This window comes from Stegastes partitus, unplaced genomic scaffold (assembly GCF_000690725.1).
Source record: "Stegastes partitus isolate 25-593 unplaced genomic scaffold, Stegastes_partitus-1.0.2 Scaffold1952, whole genome shotgun sequence".
Lineage (NCBI taxonomy): Eukaryota > Metazoa > Chordata > Actinopteri > Pomacentridae > Stegastes > Stegastes partitus.
In genome coordinates this window covers 91,336-99,763 of record NW_007579683.1, presented here as the reverse complement: position 1 = coordinate 99,763, position 8,428 = coordinate 91,336, and the positions used below count along the sequence as shown (strand labels likewise).

Below are 8,428 nucleotides of genomic sequence, written 5' to 3'. Positions count from 1 at the left end.
AGTTGATCAAGCAGAAGCTCCCAGTTATTTGGTTGAGACATAATTACACCGTCCAGTAGGTGGCAGTACATAGAGGTGGGTAGTGAGATTACTGCCAGGTAGAAGAAGTTGTGTTCTTCTGTGTGTTGTTACTGCCGTGGGTGTGAGATGTTGGAGCGCGAAAAGTGAAGTGTGTGTGCCCGCTGTTGTACCGACAGCTTGTTTGTGTTACCAGTCCTGCCGGTGAAGTAATAAAAGTGAGCTCGTGTTTCTACACCATACTGTCGTGGTCTGAGTGGTGTAACATCTACTTTATGCAAGTGAGGATGATGCTACACCTCCTTGCTCAAACTCCCCCCCGTCGCTCCAGAACACGTCGTGGGGAGTTTAACTACACCATGAATGGGAAGCAAGAAATAGATGGATCCTGTGGACACATAGCATAGCGAGAGCATGGTTTTGTGCAAATTGCGTAACAAATAAGACAAAAAGTCCTAAAATGTTGAATCTAATCACTATAATTGCACTTTGAGTTTGCACTCATCTGTGGATGTAGTAGACAGATGAAAAATGCAGATAAATATAGATGAAAATGAAACATTTTTGTTGTTTAAGTCCACGTATATGTCTATTCATTGATTCAGTCGTCAACCAAAGTCTATTTGAATTTAAAAACTTTGCTTATTGTGTCAAATATTGCTGGCCAAAAATGTGATCAATTGCACTCAATTAATTAGATTTACTTTTTTGTAATCACGTCCCACCACTAATTCAAACACAATGCAGGTGATCACAGACACTACAAGGGTATTCAACTGAGATTTCATGCCGTTGGAATAGCCAGATGTTGGATGTTGTGTACAGTTTCATTTCTATTGCAGTTCAGATGTTGATCCAAAACTCTTCGGACTTGCACAAACATAACAGCGCAGTCCAGTATTCCTGGCCAAAGGGCAGAACGTCTCCATGTTCAAATAAGTAATTACAGGCCCCCCCAAAAAAGAACAGAACTTATTTATGTCATTCTTTCTGCTCCCTCCTCTCTCTTTCCTCATTCCTCCAGTCATCTAATTTTATATTTTTCTAATTAATTCTCTTGATTCATTAGGGATGGAGGAGAGGAGCGGGGGGAGAGAAAAAAAAAAATGAGTACGGGAGTGAGGGATGAGAGAGGAGTGGAGCATCTCGCCATCTGCATTTCTCCCCTGCAGGGCAAAACGATGAGTCTGTCTCTCCAAACTGCAGCGAAAATACTCGCTGAAATAATACGGAGAGGGGAACTAAAACAAGACCAATCAAAGGAGGAAAATAACCGGAGTGAACTCTGCTTAAGGCAGCAGGGCCCTCCCCTGCTTCGCCTCTAACCCCTACTGTTTTTCCTCCTACCTCCTCGTGTTTTGTTAGCTCCCCTCTCTTCTTCTTTTTTCCCCCATCCATAACATTTTGCATTTGTGTCATGTTTTATTTTGAGATTGGTTCCGACATCAACGGAAAACGTAAATGTACAGACAAAAGGCCGAGATGGTCGGGGAGATGGAGGGAGAGCGAGATATAAAGAGAAGAAAGGCATTAAAGATTCAAACTGTGAGATGGAGACAGACCAAAAACTATGGTGACAGGAAAAAAGAAGGAGCTCCATATAGCTTCTTTTGTTTGCAGGAAGTTTAAAAAGACATTTCATGTATAGATGGAGGGTGCTGCTGTTCAATGGGTGCATTCAAACATCATCTCACAAGTTCTTCATACTCTATACTGGCATTTGTGTGAGAGTGACAATAGTGTGCTTTGTGATTTTATCATTTGAGACGGCGAGGAGGACACTTTATCCTGTTCACTGTGCCGTTTTCCTTTTGTGTGACTTGAATTTCCATGGCAACATCCAAGGTTGGCTATTTATTTGGATATTCAGATATATTCATGAGAAAGATATGAAGATGAATATAAAAAGCTTATCCAAAATGTGACCATAACCAGGATATTAGCTAATATTCAGAGTATACCGCGCGCGTAGGAGCACAATCGAGATGGTGTCGACTGATGGAATTGCCGACATCGCAGTTATGTTCAGAAAAATAATGATTGTATCTGTATTTTTATTATTATTATCAGTGTTCATTTTTAAATATGTATAACTACCATAGTGGGTTTTATTATGCAGCGATTTCACACTTATGTGCATTTGCTGATGCTAAACTAAAAAATATGAGCCATTTTTTCAAGTGTTGACATTCCAGCCTCTTCAAAAATCTGTTGGAATCTGATCTTATAAAAGAGAACTGATGTTTTCCCCCTTTGAACCGTTCAATAACAGCATGACAAAAGCGGTCAGCGTTAATGTGTGCTTCAGGAATAATTAAAAAATAAGCTCTGCTCAGACAGGAATTATTTCTCAAGGGGTGATAACAATTTTGAAATGGCGATTGTGAAACCACCTGTATGGTGAAAGGAGTCATTCTCACTCTGCGTGGATGCCGCCCCAGTGAAGTGAAATTTGGCTGGGCACCCTGTGGAGCCTCCTGAAGGACCCCTAAAGGGTATCTGGAGCCTGCGTGTCATAGATAACACTGTCAAACATGGCGTCTGCTGCTGCTGCTGCTGCTACTAAAAGTCTGGTCACACTAGGACAGCGAAGGAGAAAGTCATGCAGAACAGATTGGGTACGCACAGATTGGTATTCATTGTCCGACTATGGTTCAATCAGCACTGTAATACCCCTGTAACACACACACACGGACACACAAACTGGTCTTACCTAAAACAGAATGCCAAATAGGGAGAGGTGGCATTTCATTTGTGTGTGTTTGTTTGGAAACAGCTGTCAGGAGCCTGAAGCTGCAGCCACCTGTTAGGACATTCAAATGCTGACCAGTAAGCTTCTCTGTTATTTGTCTGAGCAGTTAAGGTTAGAGGCCTTGTTTGGAAGCAAACTTTGGTGGAGCACAACCAGAGGTCCCTGATACTGGGCTTACCACGGCTATACGCGCCTGCTGCCGGACCACTAAGGTCATTTAGTGCTAAAAACCCTCCACAAACCCACAAATTTCATTTGGTGGTGGTGACGGCAGCTCTACTCATTGCCTCAACACAACTCATATACCAGAGTCTGTTGGCTTGTTGCTCTGTAGATGTGGCTTCAGATCCTGTCGGACACAAGACTTTGTAGAGTGCTGCTGTTTGGTTTATTGGTTGTTAATGTTGATAAAAGACTCGAGACTACAAGTTTTAATAGTCAACTATGGTGGGTTAACAATTTTCATCTTGGCAGCCAGTCGAGTGTTGTAGATGGGATTTCCCAACGATTTTTGGGTAATTATTGATTTAAACAAGACAAAACAAAAGAAAACATGGAAGTAAAACCATTCACAGTTTCCAACATCCACTTCACTTCCACTGGAGAAGCTACTTTCTGCTACAGACTGTCCTGGTTAATGATTTACATTAGTTCTCACAACTCTAGTTAAACGTGATTTTGCGTTTTGATCTACATATTTTAATCATTTCCATGTCAGTGAAGCATTCAGCTCTCAAGCGGTCCTCCAAATATTTGTCTTTACCAGTGTTCTGGCATCAAAAATGATTTTAAAAAAAAGAAAAGTATTGTTTTTCTAATGTTTTTATATGTGCATGTGCGCAGTAAGGCAAGTTTTGTTGTTGTTGTTGTTGTTTTTACAGTGCCACTGCTGACTCACTCGTCTAATGACGAAAGATGTACCTGAGGCTAGCGATAACGAGGGATTAGCTTTTGTGCCATTCATGAATCAGAATCATTTAAAAGCAGAACCAGAGCATGGAAATGTGCCTGTCAACTGATATGTGCTTATGTCAGATATGATCAAAAATAAATAGAAATAGTGGCCCCAAGTGCAGTTAGCTGCATCAAGCCTGCTGCTATAAAAGCATAAGCACGTTTCCTGGCTAAAGTTCCAATTAGGGAAGCCAGAGATCTCACAGTCATACATTCCTTAAGAGTGCCATGACCTCTAAAAGCTTAGGGCTTCAGCTAAAAAAAAAAAAGTTTTGCAAACATGCCAGAGATGCCCCATCTCTCCATCCACCGTATGCTCAACTGCAAAACAGTCTACCTTGCAATGAGCATGTGACTAATGTGCTGACTGGTTTAGGTTTAGGTTAAATTAGAATTTACAGCAAGTTGTGTCCAAAATAAGACGCTATGAACATATCAGCCAGCCCTGAGAGAAGACTTTCTTTTTCGTAATATATCTATAAATAACTCAAGATAAATGCAACAGAAAACCAACCCATGCATTTAAGAGTTAAATCAGCTGATGTCCTCCCTGCTGGCACTAACTTACGTTCAAAGCTGGCAAATGCAGCGAAAATTGACCTCAGCGATCGCAGTTGGTGCCGAGAAATTAACTGAAACTCAGTGGGCTGCTGGAGCCAGATGAGGCCCACCGGCCACCGATTGACCTGCATCATCCTGGATGTTGCTGAGACATGGCATCATTGAAGATATTACTCACATTGCAGTCACAAAGGCGCAGGGAGGTGACTCACAAAGGCACAAAGGAAGAGATAGATAGTGTGAGTGGCTGGTGACGACCGGGGAGCTGGAACATTGTTGGTGGCGATGATCATTACTGAAAGACGCTGGCCAATAAAGTGTCCTGTAAATTCACGTTCCCAACATTACTGTTCCCTCCGGTTCAGTTGGGTTCAAATTGCTATTGGTCCTCTGCAGTATTAAAACTCAATGCTGTGCACGATTGAACCATTAGTCTGTATGTTTTCATACAATTTACTTAGAGAGTCTTCCTTTCGCAGTGTGAGATGTTCATTCAAATGTATCGCCTCTATGAAAATGCGTCTACTTCTCATTGCCAATTTGAATTTCAGTAGTTGCATGTGTGTGTGTGTGTGTGTGTGTGTGTGTGTGTGATGAGCAGTGACAGCAGTGACAGTGGGTCCTAACATGATAATAGCTTTCTGCATAAGCAGGAGAAGCAACCATCTGCAAGCTCCAGCTTTTTCAAAAAAAAAAAACAACTCGCTGTTTAAGGTGCAGAAAAGAGCTTTGTCTTTAGGAAGGTCAACACTCTCTGCAGAACAGCTAACTAATGTGACAAACTGTTCTTGATGCCTTGGTGACGTAAAAAGAAAAAAGTGTGGGTGCTGCGAATGGATGTGGGCGGGAGGGAAGGTGAGAGCGAAGTGGGAAGGAAAATATTTAGCGCACAAATATTAGGAGAGAGAGAGTATAAGTTCTGAAAGATGAAAGGATGAAACAGAGAGAGGTGTTTTTTATATCGTGTCAAGAGTTCAGTTTTAAGTGCATATTCTTTATCAGATTCACGCATGAGTATTTCTAGTGTTGTGCAAGTTCACACCTCAGAGGCACCTCAGTGTTCAGTTCACAGAGAATGAAATAAGCAAGTTCACATTCGGAGTTCACAGTTTGGGGTTTTTAACTAAGTCTACAAAAAATGAATTTTATTTTCTCTTAGCTACTCTTTTTCCTTCTCCTACGCATCCATCCCAGGCCCTAATTGACTCAAGAGACGGGTAGCTTCTTCTTTCCACGGCACACACGACAGCTGCACGTTGTTGAAGGGCGTCCACAAACGCATAAAGTGAGCGATGTTCCAGAAATTGAATGGTTATCGCTCCTTATCATGAATCCAGAGTCCTCTATTAAAGGTCGAGTGTCTTTTCTCTATCCTCTTTTTTCTCTCCACACCAACTCTGCAGAGAAAACCTGTTTTAGTGTTGCATGAACTGTCTTAATTTCCTTTTTTTGGGGGCAGCAAACACGGTACACAGCATTTGGACAGATGTTTAACTGAAACTTGGGCCTGTCTGCACACTTTATGGCTGATTACAGTAACTCGATCACCCCTGCCGGCGTGCACTTCACAGTGACTGCAGCAAAGTGTTTGTTACTCCTCGCTCACAACAGAGAAAAAAAAAGAGAATCCTTCACTTTCCACAACAAAAGTCCTGCGTCACATCCACACAAGGCCACCTTCCAAGGGGGGAGACGAAGAAAAACCTTCCAAAAGAGGAATTCTTGGCACTCAGATTCACAGTTCAACAAAAACATGAGCATGCTCAAGCACATTCATGCACAACACTGAGTATTTCGCATCACGGACACGAGCGCACATGCTCACCGATGATGCTCCATCAGTGGCTGCAAGTGGAGACGCTGACCTGGAAAAGATGATGTGACGAGACACTGACTCTCAACTGAGCATCCTGATTGATGTGTGCAACTGTGTGTCTCCTGTATGGTTTGTTTTTTTTCCAGAATTAAAAGGCAGAGTTCCAACTTTTCATGAAGTATAAAAGTAATTCTCCGTAGCTCCATGATGGACCAGTTTCTTGCCTCATTGAGCACTTTGCAGCCAAAATGAAACGTATATTTGCTTCCTGAATCTTCTTTATCCCCGTTTCTCTCTTCTTGCTTTTGCAACTTCCCTGTGCATGTGTTCTTAGTGCCGCTCTAAACCAGGCTTTGCGCTGGCAGATGATCGCCACTCGGAGAACTGGTAAGAGACGAGGAGGAGGGAAAAAAATTGACAAGCGGAAGGAAATATCATTAGTTGAAAATGAAAGGAGTTGCCTCTGGGGATTGCTCGCTTGCCAGTGGCTGTGCTCATTTGCCATTTTCATCTTCCCACCTTATTTTTTTTGTCGGTGTGTTTGTTTGTTTTCTATTTTTGTTTTTTGGTTGTGAAAGCTAATTTACCTCCCGTGTTAAATAAAACTGAGACGGAGCATTATTTGTCTTTGACTAGCTTCCCACATGCATGTCCTCACGCTCAGGTTCACACAACTCACCTTTTTTTTAATCTCGTCCTTTGAACAGCCACAGTCTGAGAGCTGCAGTCCTACACAGCATCTGTTAGTCAGAAATTAAGTTATTATATCAAATAAAATAATAAATGTTAGAAGTAATCATTTAACGCCTTAAAAATATCCTTGTGCGCTTTGATTTAAAGTCACACTAGTACTAAAGTATTAAAGCTTCACAGATATTCAATTGATTTGTTTTTATGTGAGACTCTTCTGTTACTTTCTAGTCAAATTTGAGCAGTTTTTGTAAATACTATGTTTGAAAAATGTGCTTTATTTCATCTGGATTGGCTTCATAATATCCTGCACACCTGTAAAATGAAAAGAGTTGAATTTGACCATCTTCACCAGATCTGTTTGGTTTAAATTTTGTCCCTCTGTAGTGTTGATGCCTAAAATGTCCAGAAGAAGCTGCAATTAAGAGCAAAAGTGTCTAAAATTGAGATATGTGGAACCTGCCTATACGCATGAAACTAATGAAAAAGTTGACTGAAAGAGTTACTGTCAGAAGCGGAACAAAAAAAAAAAAACCCAAAAAACAAAACAAAACACAGAATATGATGCAGAGCACGAGACATCTGATGAACAATCAAGTGATGAGAATGAGGGCCCTGCTGAGCCGGTAACCCTCCTGTCGAAGAGAGGTAATTTGTCCAATCACATTCTGTCAATCACATGCACAAACCCACAAATGCAGACCTTAAACTGAGCAAAAGTCTGAGCGGTGCATGCAAATGGTTTAAAATCTCGTGTCTATTTTTGGTTAGAAAAGGATGCAATTGCGCACAAAACAATTTAGAGCTGTTCAACTGGTGACAGATTTCCGTGACCACTGCACAGACACTCCTTTGACCAGCGGCTATAAAAAGACCACCTCAAAATGCAGCTCTATTCAAATGGCACAATCCCAAAGATGACGAGGACAGACTGTTAGCTGCTGGATGCTAGCTTGTCATTTAGGGCCACAGTCCACAACTGAACAGTTTGTCTTACAAACATCTTCAGACAGCAACAGACAATCTGCCACAAGAGTGCAGACCGCATGTCACCGACTGAGCTGAGGATCGTAACGTCTGAGCTGTTCTTCTGCAAAATTCTGTGAGATCGTCTGCAAGACAGAGTTCTGCTCAAACTGTGACGAATCACTGGTTTGTGATCTTGTTGCCTACACCAAGTCCTTGATCTTATGGCAGAACTAACTGCTAATCAGTTCCACTTTTGCAACCACTAATGTTAGCTGGACACTGGCAAGATGGAGGACGCTTCTTTTCACAGACGAGACTCATTTTCAGCTGCTCAGAGTGGATGGTAGATGTAGCATGTAGCATCACTCTATGCAGATGGTGTGACAGGGAGAGTTGCCCATGCAGGTGGAGAAGTGAGAGGATCGCTGTCATCACTTGATATTTCAACAAGACAAGGCACACCTTCATGTTGCCAGAACATGCACTGTCCGTCTAGGAGCTTGAAAAGTGTTCCAGTCCGTCTATGGCCTGGACACTCTTCAGACATGTCATTCTGTAATGTTAATAATGTTGTTCTGTCTGTGTACCCTTATGTGGGATTCTGTGTAGTTTGTATTGTCATGTAATGAGATGGAAGTCAAGGGCTGGTCTGTGGAAAAGAATTTCCC

The 8,428-nt window shown here is 41.9% G+C and overlaps 1 long non-coding RNA gene across 1 annotated transcript in view; it reads right to left on the bottom strand.

Annotated features, from left to right (window-relative positions):
- Positions 1–201: 201 nt before the first annotated feature.
- LOC103373323 (uncharacterized) overlaps positions 202–8,428 on the bottom strand; it is a 16,002-nt gene continuing 7,775 nt past the window's right edge. Inside the window, exons 2-3 of the long non-coding RNA XR_521055.1 lie at positions 3,937–3,940; positions 202–286 (exon numbers count right to left, since the gene is read on the bottom strand). This is a non-coding gene — a long non-coding RNA (uncharacterized LOC103373323). The remainder of the gene's footprint in view (positions 287–3,936; positions 3,941–8,428) is intronic.